We start from the raw sequence: 23,152 nt of genomic DNA on the forward strand, positions 1-23,152 counted from the left end.
AGACTTTGCTTTTCTCATCTGATTGGTCTTGGTTTATTTCCACAGCTGTATGGGTAAGCCAGGCTGAGCTGCCCACAGGGAGACCTGCCATAGATACCAGTTTAGTTTCTTCTTTGGTAATTGCTCAGGAATGCTGAAAAATGCCTCCATTTTGTGTAAACTTTATTATTTTAACTGGGAGAGTTTGGGGACTCCCTTGCTATTGACTCACAGCACTATCATCTATTTGATGACGATGACAATGATAGTGATGAGGACGAGGAGGACAACAGGAATAATAACAACTAACATTTATTGAACACTTGCCCCATCCTTTGATAAGCACTTTGATTACATGATTAACTCATGGAATACCCCCAGAGTTCTCAGAGTGCTTCAGTATCACCTGAGGACTTGTTAGAACTGCAAATTCTCTGTCCCTTCGCCTAGCTACTGACTGGCCCTCCAGGTGATTTTGATGCTGCTGAAGTTTGAGAGCCACTGGAATACCCCATGAATTCATTTCAATTCATATCATTTTAAGATAAGAACATTGAGGGGCGCCTGGGTGGCTCAGTCATTAAGCCTCTGCCTTCAGCTCAGGTCATGATCCCAGGGTCCTGGGATCGAGCCCCCATCCGGCTCCCTGCTCAGCCTGCTTGTGTTCCCTCTCTCACTGTGTCTCTCTCTGTCAAATAAATAAATAAAATATTTAAAATAAAATTTAAAAAAGATAAGAGCATTGAGGCACAGAGCAGCTAAGTAAGTAAATTGCCCAAATTCATACATCTAGAAAGGAGGTAAAGGTTGGGTTCAAACCTGGGCAGTCTGATTCTCTATATTACCTCTCTAGTTATGAGAGAAGATGTGAAAAGTTTCCAGAGGGGTATCTGTGTGGTGCAGTTGGTTAAGTGTCCAACTTTTGGCCCAGGTGGTGATCTCAGGGTCCTAGGATCAAGCCCCAAATTGGGCTCTGCGCTCAGTGAGGAGTCTGCCTGAGATTCTTTTCCCTCTTCCCCTCCCTCACCCCTCTCTCTCTCTCTTTCTCTCAAATAAGTAAATAATATCTTTAAAAAAAAAAAGTTTCTCATTTTCATTATCTAATTAGTCTATGTGGACACTATTTACTTTGTGAGATGTTAAGTAATTAAAATGGCACAAGGATAAACAGATGAGAAGAAAATATTCTGATATTAAAGACTGCCCGCCCCCCCCCCCCGCAGAGCCCTGAAGAAGGGCCAGTCTTAGGGACTGAATAAATTTCCAAGACCAACTATTTTTCCCAGTAACCACTTTTTCCTTAAGGCTATGTAACAGTGAATTACCAAAAAACACAAACTGAGATCAGTCTCAAACAAATGAGATCACTTACGTGAAAATACTTCTTAAGGAATTATACAAATTCAAGTTACTGCCATTATTGTTAGCTAGAATCAATAACAGTATCTGTAAGGTGATCCCCCTGGCACCTCTCCCTGCCCTATGATTTAAGTTGTATCTACTCAGTGCCAAAATTTTGGTCAATGTAGTAGGAGAAAGAGATCTATCAAACCAGCTATTTGGTACTGTCTAGTCCAAAACAATGGGTAGATCATTTTCCATCCAGTTATTTTGGCAAAACCAGTATGGCCTCAGCCGCTTTGTTTTGACTAAGTAAATACTTTCTGTGTCTTTTTCCACATTTAAGTCTCCATGAATCCTCCTTTGCCACCCTTGTTTCATGGAACTGTTCCTAGCTAGACCTTAGCTTACTCTTCCAAATTATTGTCTCATTTCTTTCTCTCTTTCAAACATGCTCTACAAACTCACTTTTCCCGGATGTTTTTCTCCATCTTCCACTATAACAACCATGAGTGGACATGACGATATCTTATAACCTGAGTTTTAAAAATTTCCTGCACAATGATCCTCTTTGTTATTTACAATGGGTTTCTCAAGGGTTCCACTACATAACAATAAAAATAACAATAACAATAACAACTACTACTTTTAATGAAGGCCTAAGATGTTCCAAGATCGTTGAGCCCTCATTTCCACCCTGCAAGGGCTGGAGGATGAAAGGATTTTTCCTCTGAAAGTAAATAATTTCTGTAAGGAGTCCTGCCCACAAACTGCCCTTGGCTTATGTGAAAGTGTTACACCACACTAAGAACATTTACCTTTGTGATTCTTAAGTCTTGCTTTCAACCACCAATCCGGGGTTCTGGTTAGGGCCTCAGCTCTGGAATCACAGATTCCACTCCCTGCCATGTAATCTTGGGTCTGTTGGGCCTCAGTTTTAATGTCTGTGAAATGTAGTGAGGATAAATGCACATGTAACAAACTTATGGATCTGTCTAAACTCAGTGGAATACAAACATGAAAGAGTTTTCCTTTTCTCCATGAGCTGCCTTCATAATACAGCAAACCCCTTAAGCTTCATTTTGAAGATATCCCATTGATTTGGGGTCATTTGCAGGTATTAAAATTAAAAAGTCCCATCTAAAAAGATATTTGCAAATGACATATCCAATAAAGGTCAGTAGCCAAAATACATAAAGAACTTAGACAATTCAAAACAAAAACAAAAATAATAATCCAATTAAAAATAGGCAGAAGACATGAACAGACATTTCTCCAAAGAAGACATACGGATGGCCAACAGACATATGGAAAGATGCTCAACATCACTAATAATCAGGGAAATGCAAATCAAAACCACAATGAGATGTCACCTCAACTTGTCAGAATGGCTAAAATCAAAAACATAAGAAACAACAAGTGTTGACCAAGATGTGGAGGAAAAGGAACCCTCATACACTTTTAGGGGGAATGCAAACTGGTGTAGTCACTGTGGAAAACAGTATGGAGGTTCCTCAAAAAATTAAAAACAGAACGACCATATGATCCAATAATTCCACTACTGAGTATTTACTCAAAGAATATGAAAACACTAATTTGAAAAGATATATGCACCCAATGTTTATTGCAGCATTATTTACAATAGCCAAATTATGGAAGCAGCCTAAGTTTCCACCAACAGATGAATGGATAAAGATGTGGTATATATACAATGGAATATTATTCATCTATAAAATAAATGAAATCTTCCCATTTGCAACAACATGGATGGATCCAGAGGGTATGATGCTAAATGAGATAAGTCAGAGAAAGAAAAATACCATATGATTTCACTCATATGTGGAATTTAAAAAACAAAACAAAGAAAGAAAAAAGTGACAAACAAAACAACAGACTCTTAAGTATAGAGAACAAACTGATGGTTACTGGGGGGCGGGGGGTGGATGGGGGGCAGAGATGGGTGAAATAGGTAAAGGGTGTTACAAGTACACATGTGATGAGCACTGAATAATGTAGAGAATTCTCGAATCACTATATTGTACACCTGAAACTAATATAATGTTGTATGCTAATTATACTGGAATTTTTTTTAAGTTCCATCTAGTCCAGACTAATATAAAATTAGTCTCAGGGGTGCCTGGGTGGCTCGATTGGTTAAGCATCTAACTCTTGATTTTGGCTCAGGTCATGATTTCAGGGTCATGAGATTGAGCTCCGTGTTGGGGTCCGTGCTCAGCATGGAGTCTGCTTGAGATTCTTTCTCTCACTCTGTCCCCCCAACTTCATGCCCTAAATAAATAAATAAATAAATAAATAAATAAATAAATAAATAAATAAATAAAATTAATCTCACATTCGCTTTAATGCTCGTTTCTTCCCCTGATGGGTCATTAACACTCACTTTTTTTTTTTTTAATGAATGCAGGTTTGTTTGTTTTTTTATTTTTACTATGTTATGTTAATCACCATACATTACATCATTACATCACTCACTTTTAAAATGGTCATTTTCCCTTCCCCTTTCCAAATACTATAGAACTGAGTTCCAAACAGTAAATGTGCATACTTAATGCTAAACAAAGTTCTGCTGGACTCTGATTTAGAAGTTCTGCATTTACATTCTAATCTGTGGTTCTAGGGTTTGAAATAAGAAAAGGATTAACATGGCTTTTGCCATACCTTGGGGAAGGAGAGGATAAGTCAAGAGCAGGCAAACTTTAGGAAAAATAAACATTTGATTCCAGACATGCATATACATAGTTTGTGTTAGAAAACTATGCCATAAATATCCTAGATTATTATTACGGTATAATTGAATTCCATCTAGACCACCTAAGCATTCGTCATTTCACTTCAGCTCGTTCTAACATCCATATTATTTCTTCTTGCACTAATCCTATTGACCCAGAAGGAAACTCATGCACACTGCAGTTAACTCCAGCTTCACGGGGGTGAGCAAAGGAATCCCCTGGGAAGAGGGCAGCTGCCTTGTGCTGACCCCTGGATATTATACGGACAAGACAAAATCAACGTGTGCACTTTGCTTTACACTGTAGAATGTGCTTTAACATATATTAGAATGTTACCAACCGACTCATACGTCATTTCTACTTCTATTTTACAGATGGGAAAACACTCTGATGTGTTTTACCCAAAGTGGCTTGTCTAGTACATACTGGAACTGGAAAGCAGACATTTAAAATTAACATTATCTCCTTTTAATGGAAAGAGAAATGGAGACACATACATTTCAGAGTTCAAATTTGCCTTCAAAGTTTTCCTACATTCTATTTTTGTGGCTAGTTATTCACATAAAATACATTTCTCAATATCACAGAGATCCAAGGAAAAACTATTTTTCCTGTGGTCATTGACACAGAGGAACAGAATTCACTATTCACTATTATAGTCAAAATACAAAAAAAACTTGATTTCTGGAATTAATATTTCCAATAGAATTACAATTTTCCTATTATTTCCCTATTTCCTTTCATGATGATATACAAATAAAAAGAAGAGAGACGTTTCAGAAGAAAATACCATATACAATAATTTTATAAAACTAAATTTTTCAGATATTTAAGTAAAAATTTAAGTAACATTCATCAAATTACAAAACAACCTTTTCTGAACATTAATGATTAACAATGTCTTATCATATGTATATTTACATAATAGACTAAGGTTCCTACAGTTTGTTTATAATGTTGTATTAGAGATCGATTATTTTTTTGAAGATTTATTTTAGAGAGAGAAAGAGAGAGAGCGTTGGGGGGGTGGGTAGAGAGGTGGGGGACAGAGGGAGAGGGAGAGGGTGAGAGAGAATCTCAAGCTGACTCTCTGCTGAGCATGGAGCCAGACACAGGGCTCGATCTTACGACCCTGAGATCATGATCTGAGCCAAAATCAGGAGTCATACACATAACCCACTGAGCCACGCAGGTGCCCTTAGAGATTGATTATTAAACAGATTTCAAACTCATGCATTTATTTATCCAATGTATATTTTTTGAGCATCAGTCATATGTCAGGCACTGTTCTGACTCTGGGGATACAGCTGTGAACAAGTAGACAAAAATTCTCCCTCAGGAAGCTTACTCCATAGGCAGGTATTTTCTAATGTTGCCCTTTGCTTTTTTAATTTCTAGTCCCCTTATTCCAGTCCAAAAATTCTCTCCGGTGGCGCCTGGATGGCTCAGTTGGTTAAGCGACTGCCTTCAGCTCAGGTCATGATCCTGGAGTCCCGGGATCGAGTCCCGCATCAGGCTCCCTGCTCGGCGGGGGGTCTGCTTCTCCTTCTGACCCTCCCCCCGCTCATGCTCTCTCTCTCTGTCAAATAAATAAATAAAATCTTTAAAAAAAAAGTCTCTCCAAAGCTGGCCTTCTAAGGACCCTCCAGTGGGCTGCTTTGTTATATAACTCAAGAGCGCACACATACTCAAATGCCAACAAAACCTCCATAGCTGCACAACACAGCAGTGAGTGGAGCCAAATGTAGTGCAACCCACCATCCTGCAGGAAGCAAGGAGAATGAGTTCTACCTAATCTCTAGTGCCAGAATGTGGTACCTACTTCCAAAAGGGCTCCAACACTCCTCACCTCATGGTATTTGTGCCCTTGCATGGTCTGCTTTCACACTGAATCAGGGTAGGTTTGTGTGACCAATAGAATATGGCAGAAGTCACATTATCTGACTTCCAAGGCTGAATCACAAAGGCATTACAACTTCTGCTTCATTTCTTGAATTGTGCACTCTGGGCAGTCAGTGGCCATGCTGTGAGGACATTAAGCAGCCCTGTAGAGAGGCCCACATAGAGAGGAACTGAGGTCTCCCACCAACACCCAGGACAAACTTGACAGCCATGATCACCTTGAAATAGAGCCTTCAGCCCCAGTTGAGCTTTCAAATGACTGTAGCCCCATCTGACACCTACCTGTAATTTCATGGGGAACCTCAAGTTGGAACCACTCAGCCAAGCTGCTCCTAAATTCTTGACTCTCATTGTCTGTGAGAAATAATAAATGAATTATTGTTGTGTTTAACCACTGAGTTTCGGGAAGATTTTTACACAGCAATAGACAATTAATACACAGGGTTAGTATCAGCCAAACTCTTAAAAGTGCCCAGACACTGCCATCTCATCCCATAAAGCACTTGTAATACCCTCTTTCTAACCTCAGGAAATGCACACTGGGAGTTCATAAGCAGTTGATACAATAAACTGATAGAGGCTACTGTGTAAAATATTGCAAATGTGTCAATGGTATATATTTTCTCTGCCAAAACATTTGTATTTTTAAAGAATTCTTCAGGTTAACAAACATTAGGTGTTTTCCTATATAAATCACTGTGCTGGCCCCTCTGTGGGGTGCACGAGTGAACAGAGAAGAGACTCTTCCTTTAAGCAGCTTATAAGGTAACAAAGGAGACAAAAGGCAGAATATGAATTGAGGCAGATAGAATTTGAGTTGAGATTAGAAAGAGGAAGAGAATTCAAAAAGAACCGAAGTGTGTGAACTAAGGTCCATGACTGATGAGGATGATGTCTTGGTAGGTGACTTTTGGCAATTCTATCATAACAATAATAATGAGTACTCACTTGTTGGGAGTCTATCCTATGCCAATCATCAATATATGATCTAATTTAATCTTCATACCACAATCCGTGAAGGAACTATTATCTCCTTTTTACAGGTGAAGAAACAAAGGTTCTAAAATGTCAAGCCACTTTCCCAAGATCACCCAGATGGGAAATGGTGAAGCTGGGTGCTGACCTCACATCTTTTTGATGTCGAAATCAACACAAAGTCTCCCCACTACACCAATGAAAACAAGCAACTTTCCTAAGGACTCATCAACACATGCCTGATCCCTGCATCTTCCTGGGCCACTTATGTCACCAATCTTCCCTCCAAAAAAATGCCATTAGGATGTGTTGACAGCTTAGTTTTGATTTTAAAGAAGCCAGTATGTCTTTAGACAAATCAATTCCAGAAGGAGAGTTTTGGAAAAATGCTGTGGTAACATAATGCATCTAAAAATTTCCAAGGGAGAGAAATAAGCTGTCAGAGGAAGCCCAGGGGCTCTTTGGTGAAAACACATTTTCCTCATTGCTCATGTCTAAACCTTCTGTCTTCTCTCTGCTCTTCCAGGAGCCTGACTGAGTCAACCTCTGGCAAATTTAAGCACCACATATATTTTTATATGGCACCATTCACTTTTCAACACTTGGCTTTGCATTCTGACAATTTAGCTCAAGTATTTGGATGAAAAATGAGTAGGACTGTTTTCTTCATTTACCCCCTACCCCTTTTAATACTTTTAAATTTATAATTTACATACAATAAAATACACAACTCTTACGTGGACAACTCAATGGTCTTTTACATATGTATACATCTATAAGTCTACCACCCAGATCAAGATGGAGAACATACCTATCACCCCAAAAAGTTCCCTCATGCCCTTCTAGTCAATAACCGCTATTATGACTATTCTGACTTCTATCACCATCAGTCGTGTTTCCCATTCCTCAAATTCATATTAATGGATTAATATGTACTCTTTGGGGTCTGCCTCCTTTTGTTCATCATTTTTGCATTTCATTCATATTGTTGCATGTATCAGCAGTTTCTTTGTTATTGCTGAGTATTATTCCATTGTACTTTATATGAAATACTACTGAGAAATTATTAGATCTACTTGGTCAATACCTGAGCTCATCCTTTATATTTTTGGGGGTCTGCCTCCTTTTATTCACTTTTTTTGCATTTCATTCATATTTTTGCATGTATCAGCAGTTTCTTTGTTATTGCTTTATATGAAATACTACTGAGAAATTATTAGATCTACTTGATCAATACCTGAGCTCATCTACAAAAATGTAAATACAACCACCCAGACATACAAGATACATAACGTTATTATCTACAACCATTTCATCTTGCCTTGTTGTTCCTACTCTCTCTGGTAGCATAAGAACAATATACATATGACAATTAAAAATAACCCAATATATTCTGGCTGAAAACAATGTCTGTTTGTCCAAATTAACTTGGAGTGAATATTATTTCAACTCAAAGTTCCAACCCCCAATGAGGGCTATTTCTGTCTTCCCAGAGTCATGGCTAGATGGAGGGGAAGATGTTCCTACCTTCAAGGCAGCAAGAGGTGGGGTTTCAGACAAGAACCACCCTCAAGGTCTTTGCTGGTCTGTTGCCCACTGAGAGTCTAGTCCCTTGGGTATTAGGATGCCACTCACTGTAGCGCTCGCTGGTCTGCTCCAGTGCCTCCTGCAGGAGGTTCCTACACTCAGCAATCTCCCCATCTCAACCAGTTCTGTCCCCACATCTGCATGCCCCTTGGGTCCCCAAAATTCTCAGCTGCCTTTGCTGCACCCAACTGGAGGATGATGGGCTCTAGGGGGCTTCCTTCTGACCCACCAACTTAGATCCCTCAGATATTCCTAAAATATCACCTAAGCTGCCCCATGCTCAGCACCATGATTAACACAAGACCTACCTACATGGTTTGGGATTCTCCTGTGAAACATTTGAGAAGCTATGACTAAGTCCCACACCAGGCATTTCCCAACCTTTCTGGATTTTCCCTGCTGCCCCTTGCCCACCCCCATGCCAGAATTCGGCCCTCAGGAGGGAGCCAAATCATTCCTGTCTGACCTCTTTGCCTTGTTCTCCTTCTCCCTCTCCTTTGTGATGGGGTCTTGTCATAGTCATTTCATCTGCCTTCAAACACTATGGTTTACAGAAGTGTTCTCAACTAGGGCTGCACATTAGAATCACTAGGAAATGTTTTTTTAAAAACAGCAGTACCTGAACTTTATCTTAAACCAAATAATTGAATCAGAGTCTCTAGAAATAGAACGTAAGCATTAGTATTTTTTTAAGGCTCCCTTAGTGATTCTGATAAGCGACCAGGGTCAGAACTCACTGGTTACAGTAAACCTCTGATTTGAGTCAGTCAGGCTTAACTTTTGATAGGTAAAGAGAAATTTTTGAGATGTAGAAAATCTCTTTTTGATGTAAGACATTGTATTGCTAAAGACTCAAGAATGTCAGCTCTGAGGGTTCTAGCGGGGAGGGGGGTGGGAGGATGGGTTAGCCTGGTGATGGGTATTGAGGAGGGCACATTCTGCATGGAGCACTGGGTGTTATGCACAAACAATGAATCATGGAACACTACATCTAAAACTAATGATGTAATGTATGGGGATTAACATAAGAATAAAAAATAAATAATAAATAGAAAAAAAATAAAAATAAAAAAAAAAAAAGAATGTCAGCTCTGAGAACCAAAGCCAACAAATGACTTCTTTGCTTGGGACTAAGAGAACCTATTATTTCCCCGAAATAACAAAATCCATCGATTCCATGTGTGGAGAGATGAGGGATGTTATTGATTAAGGGGATTTTTAAAAATCAGTTTAATATTTTCAAAATGTCATCCCCATTTCCTCTCATTTCATTCACTTACTATGGCCCACATTACTCCAGAAAGGAGTGGTCAGGACCCCACTGCTGTAGCACTATAAAGAGGACAAATAAACGGTCATTCGCATGTCATGACTGGAGTAACAAGAGAAGACTCTTTTCATTTATTGAACAAATATTTACTGTTCACTTGGGGTCATGTGCTTTAGTATATAAGAACTGCAGATGGAGAAACCTGTTCTCTCCTTGTAAGAACCTATCCTGAAGAGAAGGCAGCGATATTGAACTAGGGACCTCAGGCACATAATCGTGAGGGGCAAGGTGAGGAAGGACACTCTGTGAGAGTTCTAAGATGAGATGCGAGGTCAGGGCACACCCCGCCGTCCATCTCCCTCGTTAATATTTCACTTTCCCCAATACCCCCACTCCTGCCCCCACAAACACTTTTCACACGAAATGCACGGGAGCCATTGCCTCAGTCATGGGACGTTCTTCCAGCCAAAGTAAGATCTGAGGAAGAATGAAGATAAGGAGGGAGAGGTTGACTCATAGTCTGAGCAGGTGAGCTGGGTGGAACCCCCAGGGCTGTAAGAGAGGCCAGTAGGGAAGGAAAACTTGCTAGGAGACCAGAAAGAGTTGAGCTCTGAAAATAGCCAAGAATCTGTCAGAAAGGTGACAGAGGGGGTGCCTGGGTGGCTCAGTCAATTAAGGGTCTGCCTTTGGCTCAGACAGAGCCTGGGATAGAGCCCCACATTGTCTTGGGCTTCCTGCTCAACAGGGAGCCTGCTTCTCCCTCTCCCACTTGTCCCTCCCCCTGTGTGGGCTCGCTCTCTCTCTCTCTCTCAAACAAATAAATAAAATCTTTAAAAGAGAGAGAGGGGGAAAAAGAAAGGTGAGGGAGGCAGAGAAAACCAATTTGTTCTTTATAATTCAGACCAGGCCAGTTTCCCTCCAGACACTTTGAGATTAGAAAACAGGGAAATTGCTGTCCTTTGGGAAGACAGGAGAGTGATCTTTTACAACCTTATTGTTTCTCCTGTTGTGGACTTTTCTTTTGTTGTTATTGTTGCTATTGATGTGGACTTTTCTTACCAGAATTTAAAAATTCTCACATCATCTATGAAACTCAGGAAGACAAAAAGGTTTGGAGTTTTCACTCAATTTGCAGCAGATAGAGCAAGATGGGGATAAAAAAATCAAGATGAAAGTTTAGACTGGTTAAGTCAGAAGATGAAGGTGCTACACATGTCCCTATCACTTAAAGAGGAAAGGAAAATAGACCTTTCCCTTTATAGAATGTTCCCTCAGCAGGGAAAATATCCCTAAAGCAGAGAAAAGGGTGGAGAATCGATTCTGATGAAGAGAAATTAAAAAGATATTCTTTTAATCCTTATCTAGGGCACTAAGAAAACGAGCCTTGAAAATAATCCACTACACTGGTAATTACCAGCTAAATGAGACAGATGCTTTCTTGTCAGGCACCTTCATACCAAACACCTCAGAGAGAGCAAAATGAATTGAGGTAAGAAACAAAGCTAGAGTTCCTTGAATTTCACACTTTTTGCAGACAGAGTTCGGGAATCCATGAAGACCCCTCCCCTATCCCAAAAAAGTTAACCGCATAGACTGAGGGGTTGAGTCACCATAAATCAAAATAACCTTTAGAAAACACACTCAGCACAGAAAGCCATAATTATCTCAAGTTGCATCCTTGCCAGCAAGTGGTTTTTGACCAAAGAAATTGGTGATGCAAAGGCTATCACCCAAGTGATAAACTTCTAAAAGTCATCAAGCAGAAATAAAATAATCAAAATTTCAGGGCACTGATTTTAACTTTTATTCTTAGACATGTGGGGACAGGGACTATAGCAATAATTTAGAGAAGATATGAAATAATATACCTATGTTTTGAATTAACCAGCCAGAATTATTTGCTATTTATTCTTTTCTGTTATTCTTTATTATTTAGCTCATTATTATCTCATTTTGTTTTTTAATTCTAATCAAGAAGCATTTTGTTGTTAAAAGAAAACAATCCAGAAATCCTCTTGAGTTGGTACTAAAAGGAGTTTTGTCCTAAGGAATCAGGGTATCTTCTGGAATCCAAGGGTAGCAATACAGCTGGCCCTGGGGGGGCCTGGGAAACCATTTGGAACCAAGCAGGATTCTGTCTCTCACACACTGACATGGATTCTTTGGTCGGATCCTCCCTACACTCGCCCTTTCTTTCCGCAGTGTAGATCACTTCCTTACTCATTAGTCACGTGGCCCCAAAGATCTGCTCAAGATGGTGGTTTCCCATCTGAGTCCACATCAACGTGTAAACATAGCAGTTCAAAAATTGGTCCCAATTTAAAATTATCAGGAGAAGGAATCTAACTGGCCAGCAAAGATCAAGTATGCACTTCGGGTCCACTCCAGACTACGGGAGCAGAGTGTGTGCTGAGGGTCCCATGACCTGCCACCAGCTCAGCAGGGACGGGACTGCCTGAGATGAGAGCCTGGGCAGGTGGGAAGAGCAATATGAAGGACAAGCAGGGATGGTGGGGGAAGGGTTGGCCACCTCTCCGAGCACTTGTGTTACAATCAGGGCTCAGATGTTTTGTCCTCCAGGAGAATGTCAACTGGTGGGGAGAAGAGAACAATGCCTTTTTAGCTTTTTAATTTTGTTTACTTATTTATTTTTTGAGATTGAGTGTAAGGGGGTTAGGGCAGAGCGATTGGGAAAATCTTAAGCAGGCTCCATGCCAAGCCCAAGCCCAACTCGGAGCTCCATCTCATGACCCTGAGATCATGACCTGATTCAAAATCAAGGGTCCAACGATGCTTAACCAACTGAGCCACCCAGGTGCCCTGCCTTTTTAGCTTTTTAAATAAGTGCTTCTTTTTATCCATCTAAGGGTATTACATGTTATCTCTCACAAAATAAGCATTAAGCAATGGGTACTGAATGAATAAACAAAAGGCAAGCTAAAATACATTTCGGGGAAATATTGTCCAAAAATATCAGTGGTTTTTCAGTTTAGTTTGGCTTTCTGAGCCTGTATCAAAGAGCTTAAAGTTCTAATAGCTCTCTTCCAGATGACTTAATTTAATTGCTAATCCAGAAGTAGAAGATATAAATATTGCTGGGGATATACCAGAACTGTATTCTAAGACTCATGACCAGTAGGGTCCACTTTGTACAATTAGTACCCTGGGGCTATGGACTAGAAAGGGACACACACAGCAGAGCCAGGGTGGGAGTTACTGCTGATTCCCCACCCCCAAGGACACACCCCAGCCTCAGCTCAGTCCGTTCCTGTGGCAACCGAGCCACAGAGGTCCCAGGCCTCTGTCTTTGACAGTAGAGACACTTGCCTAATGTGATATTAGCTCGTTCATTATTTAAAACCTTGGAAATATAATATTCTGTAGTCTAACTTCAAATGGTTATAGTGAAGCCTGTCACTGGATCGTTTAATCAGTATTTATTGAACACCCCCTCCGCACCCAGCTCTGTGTCCTGTGTTAGAGACACTGTCATGCCAGGCACAAAGCTGACAACCTAGCAGGGACTATGGATTTTACGCATTAGAATCTATAATTAAAGGCCCAATTTGATGTAAAGAGCATTGCTCTCTATGACTTTGGTAGTTCTGCTAAATTCCCTTTGGGTTCTTTATTGTATTCCCTGGAGGCCCCTGCAGAAGAAAATGATAAACTTAAGTATTTTTGCCATACAGTGATTAATGCTAAGAGAAATACAGGAAAAGGGGTCCTTATTATGAAAAGAGAATGGGGGAAATGCACATTGTTTTTCCCCTTTCTCTTGGTTCTTTGCAGGTTCTTCTGAGGGCAGGCCCATTCACTTATAACTGCATGAGAGGCTAAAACTCAGAGGAAAACATCATTCTGGAGAGAGGAACCAGGAACCAGGACCTGGAGCTGGGGAGGATGGCTGAAATCTCAGAAAGGGGTCCCCTAATTCTGTATATGAACTGACACAAGTCCTGAGATCTCCCTCAAGCTGCACATGCATTTGTTACACCCCCAGGAGCAGAGCAAAGACCTTGAGAACTGAGCTACGACATAGGCCATGACCCAGTTCCAGACGAACCCTGGGTGGCCAGGGGCAGACCCCACAGCATAGCAAAGCCTTTGAAGTCTGCACCACTGAAAGAGGTGAGACGGAACTGGAAGTCTGAACACCACGGGCTGATTGCCTGGTAAAACAAAGTAAAGAAAAAAAAAATCAACATTCTCCAGATGATTTTAACAGGACATAGAGTCTTGCTACAGAATATTCTGAATGGGAGGAGTGGGACTAGGATGAAGTAAATGAAACACTTGCTTTGGGTGCAAAATTTAAAGGAAAGGGGGACCAAAAGAGTCAGTAATCAAGATAAATGATATTCGAACACAAGATCTTAAAGAGTCAGACTTGATGCAAAAAATTTCATGATGAACAAAATATCAAAATTTTAAGTAAAGACAGGATCAATATTGTTGATTTTTCCTTTTGTATCAAGCTCTAATATGACTCAGCACAGCACCGTTACTGGTGCTGGAAGCCAATGGAAAGGAGCCCCCTGGTGTAGTCCAGATGGTCAGTCTCCCAAAGTCCCCAGTAGAGCAGAGAGAGATGGAAAGTAAATCCAGAGAGGCAAACAGAAGATATCCAGGACCCCTAGAAAAACTCAGGTATGGCAGACACCATGTATCACAAAAGTAGACAGGTATACATCTGAAAATGAGGATGTGTTGAAAGGGTTTACAAGGAACAGTGAGACTCCCTTGGCTCTCCCCAGCAGGAGACCAGAGCCCCTGGGGAATTTGAATTAAGAAATTGGGGCTAAGGAAAAAAATACAATTGGTGAAGGGGAGGGTTAAGTGAAAATCTGCATACTGAACCAGGGACAGTCTCACCAGCAAACCACAATCTCCTTTCTTTCTGCACTCTGATCTAAGAATACCTACAGAGAGGTTTATCCAACACTGACCTACCTCTCATCCTCACTGGTAGCCTAGATAATTCATCTTAGGAAGAACCCAAGAATCCTAAAGAAAAGACCGGCATATATTAACTTCAGTGGTTGTAAAACATGTCTACAAATTATTTAGCATCGATCCCATCAAGAAGTGGAGTCTAATTTCCCGCCCTGTGACTATGGACTGCCTTAGGGGCTCACTCATAGTGACTACAATGCTACAGGAGTGACACTGCATGATTTCCCAGACTAGGTCAGAAGAGGCCCTTCCTACAGCTTTCATCTCACTCTCTATCTTGAGACACATGCCTTTGGAACCCTGAGGTGTCATGTAAAACGTCCAGCTACTCTGTAGCTGCCACACTGGAGAGACCACAGTAAAATAGAGAAATGCCGGAAGAGTCCCAGGAGTTCCAGTCTCCAACTGTTGGAGTCTTCCTGGCCCAGGAGCCAGATAGTGAGTGCAGAATTTTCCAGATGACCCCAGCTCCACACACTCGGACAGCAACCTTACAAGAGCCCCTGGATGAGAACTACCTATTTGAGTCCACTTAATACCCAGAATCATGAGAGATAATAATAATATGTGAGTGTTTCTGGTTTTTGCCACTGAGGTTGGAGTGGTGTGTTATGAAGCAATTAAGGTAATCAGAACCATAACATTTGGAGTTCTCCCAAATAAAAATGAGGATTTCCATCCAGTTAGCCCACAGTTGCTTCCAAATGGCTGTTTAGTCTTTACATGTAAATATGAATAACCGGTTACAAATCATCTCAGGAAAGCTATTAAATAAAAGGCAAAGACCAACACAATCAGAAAAAAAGGAACCTTGAGCAAAAAGAGACAATGCAGGGAACAGAAGAAAACACGAACATAAGTCTGAGAAAATATACCAAAAAGTAGAACACAAAAATTTTTGGTGTGCAAGAGAAAAAGAACTGAAGAGGTAGAAAATCGATCCAAGGGGCCCAGCATCTGATGATAGAGAATGAATAAACTATCACTACACACAAGAACATGGATGCATTTCACAAACAAAGGTTGAATAAAAGACACCAGACATAAAAGAAAACATACCATATGATTTCATTTACACAAAGTCAAAAACAGGCAAAATGAATCTCTGGAGCTAAGAGTCAGGTGGTGGTTATCTGTGAAGGGGTAATGACTAGGAAGGGCCAAAACATGCTGCTCATTTTCTGTTTCTTACCGTGGGCACTAGGCTCAGAGGTGTATTCACCTCATGAAAATTTGAGCTGTTACACTCAGGAATTATGCATTTTTCTGTGTATATGTTCTACTTCAATTAAAAGCTCATTTAAAAAATTAAGGGATAAAATCAGTCCATGCACTTATATCACAAGACAAGACTAAAAAAAGACTCAGGACCTAACTTGTATAGATTCCCACTGGCCACATATAGGACAACCTAAATTGAGTGCTAAGAATAATAAATACAATGAAATAAAACATATTGAACATGTTTAAGTCCATGATAATAAAAAGCAGTCCCCATTGATCACCCTGGACAATGATGGGAAACCAATTTATTACTTTAAGTAAAGGGAAAGAATCAGGGCTTTATTCTATCATTCCTGTACAAATTAAACCTCAGAGGGACTGAAGAGTTGGTGAAGGGATTTCTCTTTATAGATCACTCCAGTTAATCCACTAGAAGGGATGATAGCACTAAAAGATCATCACTTTGCAATCCTCAATACATGAATGGAACAGTGGATATTAAGATCACAAAAAAGAGACAAGCAGTTATTACACACCTCACGATGGGAGCATTCGCCACTACCTATGGAATGGTCCTGCTCAGGGGATTGAACCCAAATCTGACCAAACCTCTAAATACAGCTGCCAATCTCCAGAAACATAGCAGAGAGGCTCATTAAACACCACCACAGGGAGTCAATCAGCAAAATCCAGACTATGAGCCACTCTACAGGACAAATAACCAGTTTTTCAATGAAAAAAAAATGCAAGGAGAAAAAGAAAGATGAAAAGGAAGCCCATAGATTAAAAGAGGCTTAAGAATCATATCAACCAGTTGTAATGTCTGGACCTTAGTGGCATCATAATTCCTCCCTCAAAAAATGTAAAAGATAAATAAATTAATAATACAAATAAACGAATGAATGAGACAATCAGAGAAATGTAAACCTTATGTGGCTAGTCAAGGTTATTAAAAAATTATTGCTCTTTTTTTTAAGATTTATTTTATTTGATTTGATTTTAGAGAGAGCGAGCGAGAGAGGGAGAGAGAGTGCAAGTGGGGGGAGGGGCAGAGGGAGAGGGAAAGGGAATCTCAAGCAGACTCCCCGCTGAGCAAGGAACCCAAAGCAGGGCTCAATCTCACAACCCTGAGATCATGACCTGAGCCAAAATCCAGAGTCGGATGCCTAACTGACTGAGCCACCCACGTGCCCCTAAAAAATTATTACTTTTTTTTTTAGGCATGATATTTTCTTTGTGATTTTCTTAAAAGTATCCTTTTCTGTCAGAGATATACATGAAGTTCAGATAAAATTTGCTTAAGAGTGATTGGTAAGATGGACAAAGAGGGTGCAAGTATGAATGATGCCCCAGGAGAAAACAAGAATTGCTGGTTGCTGAGCAGGGTGATGGGTCTCAAGGGGCCATTATACTACTCTCTGTTCTTGCTTATAATTTTCTATTTAAAGTAAAGGCCTTTTCTCATCTCATGTATTATAATTATTTAAAAAAAACAAACACTGATGAAGCTCCTAAACCTATAAGCCCTCAACTTGAGGGCTTTGGCACCAAGTAGGAGCTTTCTAAGAGTAGAGGAGGAAAGGCACAGAAGCTGAGGAAGAGCAAGGATGCACAGGGTTCTGCGTAATGGTCCATCTCCCTCCTCTCCAAGCCTATTAGCCACTAGGCACCGTTATCTCGAAAAAGTATATCAAAGCCAAAGCTATTGGCAATGAATTGTGTGAGACTAAGTATTTACTAACTAAAATGTCTTCAATTTTATTATTATTCATGTTTAGTAAGCAGTCTTTATTTTTTATTTTAATAAGTCATAGCCTCAGATTTATTAAGTTTCTTTCTCCAAAGTCATGTAAGTGAAAAGCAGCAGAGCAATGCAGTGAACTGTGATAGCCTATCTTTGTCTTTCTATCGTGCTTCTAGCACCTTTAAGAAACTCCTCCTTGACTCCATGTGGCTCCTGGTGGACTGTCATTCACAAACTCAGTCTACATCCCACGAGTGGTCATGAGATGCGGATGTACCAGTTAGACGTCCCTATGAACCTAACCACAGGAATTGATCAATCTTGGGCCTAAAACCCCAAAAAATATTGGGTCTAAAACCCAAAAAGATCACTTGGGATCTTTTCAAATATTGGCATATGAGACAATTCTCTTTTTCATGGCTAAACTGTGAGTCCAGGGTTTCCTGTAGCCCTCTTTTCCAAAATATAGAGAAAATCTGCATACAGAATTAGGATAAGCAAAGAGAGGATAGATTGTTTGAGATCCCAAATCTAATCATGCCTGTAGCTTGATCGATCCCCAGACTTTAGAGTTACATGAACCAAGAAGTTTCTGAATGAGTAAGCAAGTCAGGTTTTAGCCATTTGGGGCCAAAGAATACCAACTAATGGAAGCCTTCCCTCCATTGCAGGCTTCCCAAGCAACCATGCCACCTCTTATCAGAAATTTCATTTCTTATCAAAATTAGAGGTCCCTGGAGGTTATTCTAAGTAGGTTGGCACACATTAGATTCCTCTGAGCTTTTCAACAGTCAATCACTGAACAAATAATCACTGTCTACCATGCCCCAGTGTAGTAGATACCTATGTTTTGTCTGCCCAGTAGTCCCCTTTTTCTAGAAACTGCTCCTGCTCTTGGCTTGATCCACAATTGAATAGTTCGGGGTGGACAACTGACCAAAGGTAGCCAATGAAGGAAACCTAGAAAATTCCTCAGACTTTTAGATAGCCCTATTCCTCTTCAAGGGAGGCAGTCCAAGACTAAAAACACAGTAACTATCCATGGCCCCTTGTCCCCATGTGGGGGACTAAAGGTCACATAGGGAGAGGAGCAGAGACAAGAGACAAGGAGAAAGCCTTGCCAACTTTTATTGTTCCTGAACTCCAGCTATATTCCTGTCCTTGTTAAAGTTGGTTTTTTCAGCTTTTCCTGGTATTCTTTATTTTGTGTACCTAGCTCTGATTGATATCTGTCATTCACTTGGAACAATTTCATATACTCTGGCACAAGGACGTGGTCTAAGGACATAATATAACCAAACCACAGTCCCCACGCTCAAGGAGCTTAACGTACAATGTGAAGACAGGTACGGAAATGTGGTTGATTTCAGAACAGAGTGATAAGCTCTGTGAAGGGAGCGAGCACAGGGCTTGTACAGCCCATGGAGGACGCGCCCAGAAAAGCTTCCCAGAACACGTTACTTGCAGGAACTGAAGGACCACGAGGGGCTAGACCAGGGTATCTCAACCTCAGCACTATTGACATTTGTGGGCTGATAATTCTCTGTGGAAGGCGGGAGGGCTGTCCTGTGATGTGTAGGATATTTAGCAGCATCCCTGGCTTCTAGATGCCAGTTGCACCACCAGCCATGTGAGTCAAAAATGTCCGCAGACACTGCCAAATGTCCCCCAGGGGGGCACAAACTGATCCCGTCTACCCAATGTCTTCATAATAACAATAGAGGGGTGTGCTGCCTGAAATGCAGCCAACATAAAATAATGACTGCCTTATGGAATAACAACGTGATTTCCTCATAAAAGGTATCCTTCGTGGCCACATGTTGACAGCTCGCTAGCAACTAAATTCCTCAAGCTGTGCCTTGGAGCATGCATTGGGAAATATGTTGACACATTCTTGTTTCAGGAGGATGAATCCCTTGGCCACCAAGCCCTGCTGGGAACCACTTCCTTCTGAAGAGGCTTTTGTGTCTTTGCTGTAGATGATTAAAATTTCTCCATGGAGGAGTCTCGCTGCCCATTTATAAAAATAACGTCAACAGCCCAATTTTCATGATCCCGAAGCAATCATGGTGGCGTCTATCATTTTGGTTTGGAATATGGTGTACAAAATATTATGGAATGCCTCTTTGTTTCTCAGAAATCACAACCAAAGGCCAATTACTTCAAATCCTGCAGGATGCTGGGAAGTCTTTTCTGGGTTCTCTGAACATGCCATACATAATAAACTTGTTTCTTTACAAATAGGGTACCTGAGGCCAGGTAACGTGAACTGGTACAATCACTTTTCATTCCTTCCAGTTACTTACGAAAGGACTAACCCTACTTCTTATGACGTCTGTTTTCTGTATTCTTGAATCTTCTTTCAGGGCTATAGGTTCACTGAATGATCTGTAATTCAGAGAAAACAACACCTCCCTCATAGGGTAATAATAAAGATTAAAGGATAATACACCATACCTCACTGATTTGAAAAAGCACAGTTCCCCCACCTCTGAGCATCTGCAGAATGGGAATGTATCTTGCAATCTACGGCATCTCAGCCCTCCACCAGCAAGGGAGCGGTCCCAGTCCTGCTGTCCTCACCTGCCTACACACTAACTTGTTGTTGACCCTCGTGGCATGACGGGCGACTCCTCAACTGTCAGTGAACAGACCACTTCAGAACCATTTGAGGAAGGAGCGTGGGTTCTGGCTCTTGGCTGAAAACCTTCTGCTGACACTTCAAGAAAGCACCACACCGAACCTTGCAGATTAGCTGTCAGCAGTGTGGAAAGAAATCCCAGAGGTCACAAGGGAGCCCCTTGGAAGAAATGTTGTGTCACCTACATTCTCATAGGTAAAGAAGAAAATGTTGGGTAGAGAAACAACAGCCTCAACAACCCTGAGTCAAAAAGTGATTCGAAAGAGTCCAAATGCAAAACAAACAAACAAACAAAACCCCCAAAAATAAACAACCACAGCATCAAAAATATTTTAGGAATTCCTTAATCAATTGAATTTGCTCGTACTTTCCTTCTTCTATATGCCCAAGAGTGACACATGATGGAAAAAAACAACATTTAGCTAAGTCCAAAACAGCCCTTGCAAATGGGTATACAACAAAAATTCTACAATTAATTGCACATGTTTTCTTCCTTAGTGATACATAAAATGATGGCATACATCACATTTGTTTTAGATTTGAGGGAATACAATACAGAGAAGGCTGATACCGTGGTTCACACTTAGTTGGTTATCAACAAACTGTAGATGTTGTTTTTGCTAGGACTTAAGAGTTGTCAAATCGGGCCCAATCGAGAGCCAACATTGGAGGATAAACAAATTTATTCTGTGAAAAAAATCCCCCAAATCAGGTGTATACAGACGATGCTATATAGTAGCTTAAGCATTGAAGTCCTCTCTGTTGATTTCATTGGTGAATTTACATCCTCAGTATAATTTCAGTCCTATCCTCCCTTATACGCTTTCCCTAGTTATCTTGTCTGTGTGACAGAGAGTCCAACGCATCAGGAGACAGGCAGAGCAAGAGACCTAGAAATTCAAGCCAAGCTAACCTGCTGGCGTGTGCACCCATAACAATCCTGTACATTGTTAAGCTTCTAGTACTTTTGATTAAATCTCATGGGAATTTAAAGGAATTAAAGGAACAGCTTCTGAGTATGGAATTCCTCCAAACATGGCCCCATATCAGGAAAGATACTCAAAGAATATAAATTAAAGAAGAAAAGAAAAGCTCTAAAATCTCCAAATATTCTGGGGAAATAAGTCACATTTGTTAATATTTTTAGTTGTATGAATACCTGTTATGGGCAAATGGATAAACAGAGGTAGAGGAATGTATGTGGAAACTTCGTTTTATACAAACAGTAAAATGTGAAGTATATTCTCATATGAATGACAAGACTTCCATTTAATAGATGTTTGCCTAAAGCAAAACACATTATCAGTGTTAAGGTTCTACCTATAATACACGAAATAATTTTTCTTAAAACTTTAATAAAATTTAATAAGAATTTTGATTACTAATTCAATTCCAAAATGTAACTTTCCGTCAAAAGTTATCATAGAATATGTCAGCTCATTCTGCATCAAAATTATTCTATAGAAGAATTTTTCTAGTAAAGGTATTTTCCAAAAACTAGTTCAAATGTATGAATATACATATATAAATAATATCATATCATATCATAATGTATACTACAACATATGTATAAAAACATCCAGTAACCTTAACATGAATGCTTCCAATTGGACCCCTGCCAGATTTTGTTCCCTGTAGTCTGGACCAGTCACAGGACCCCACATGCTGGTGTCCTGTCCTACAAAGCTTGGGGATTGGTCTCTTCAAAATGAACCTCTGAGCCATGTCTGTGTTGTTGAGATAATAACCACCAGAGGGCAGGAAAGCACCTCATAATACCTTTCCTTCGGTTTTTGTTGTTTAGTTCAAGTCATCATGGAATTAGGGTGTTGGTTTTTCTGTTTGTATCTTGTAAGTCTTTCATTATATTAATTAATGAAGTTACATTTTTTAAAACCGAAAATAAGAGCTATTAGGACGTTTGTCACTGATTTTCCTAAAAGATCTGTCTAGGCACACCCCCAAATTTCTCCTTATGAATAATATTCCCATTTTTTTAGTAGTGCTTAGGATTGACATATTAATACAGGATGAAAGATAAAGACTTCCAGTTTTAACCAAGTAGCATATTAAATTAAACTGGGTGATTTTGGCAGAAGGATTCTTTGCAAGATTGATGTTCTATTATGTGAGTCTGAAAAGCAAGACAAAGGCGAATTACTGGCGCCTCTGAAGTCTCATCCGAGTCTTACATCAAAGGAAATGAAATGTATTCCTTAATCTAATTTGTGCCTCTCTTTAAGTATAAAATCACTGCAAACCGAGGAACAATAAACTAGCGAGATATGATGTGTCCGAACACCGCTGAATTTGCACTGCAAATAAATAACCACAAAATAGAGAATGCCTACTGATTATCCTAAAAAGAATGACAGACAGTGGGATTGTAACTCTGATTCTTTTTCATGGGATTTTAAATCATTCTCCTGGAATTAGAAGCAGACAGCAGAGACTAATAAAAGCGACAGGGGAGGACTGGAAGGGTGTGTGTTACATGCACAAAAAGGGCATACAGCCCGTTGCATTGTGCCACCGCATCTGTTCTGGCTTCACACGGGTGTGGCCATGTGGGCCACTTTGAAGGTTGCAGTAGCAGAATCCAGAACTGCAACGTCAGGGAGAACAGATGCTGCAGGCTAGAGATGTGCATGGGCTTATTGCAAACCTGATGAAAGACAGGACAAGGTCCTTTTATTAAAAAAAGAAAGAAACAGAAATCCCTGCCACAGTAAGGGTTGTGAACCTGAGAACTAATGGAGGTGATGTGGCGGCAAGAATTCACC

General features: G+C 40.3%; 1 long non-coding RNA gene across 1 annotated transcript in view; it reads right to left on the reverse strand.

Annotated features, from left to right (window-relative positions):
• Nucleotides 1-23,152, reverse strand: part of LOC123837826 (uncharacterized) — a 60,233-nt gene that overhangs the window by 28,612 nt on the left and 8,469 nt on the right. The window contains exon 2 of the long non-coding RNA XR_010413659.1: nucleotides 6,255-6,326. This is a non-coding gene — a long non-coding RNA (uncharacterized LOC123837826). The remainder of the gene's footprint in view (nucleotides 1-6,254; nucleotides 6,327-23,152) is intronic.

Source organism: Mirounga angustirostris, unplaced genomic scaffold (assembly GCF_029215605.1).
Source record: "Mirounga angustirostris isolate CCGP_5_RB_7025 unplaced genomic scaffold, mMirAng1.0.hap1 SCAF_8, whole genome shotgun sequence".
NCBI lineage: Eukaryota > Metazoa > Chordata > Mammalia > Carnivora > Phocidae > Mirounga > Mirounga angustirostris.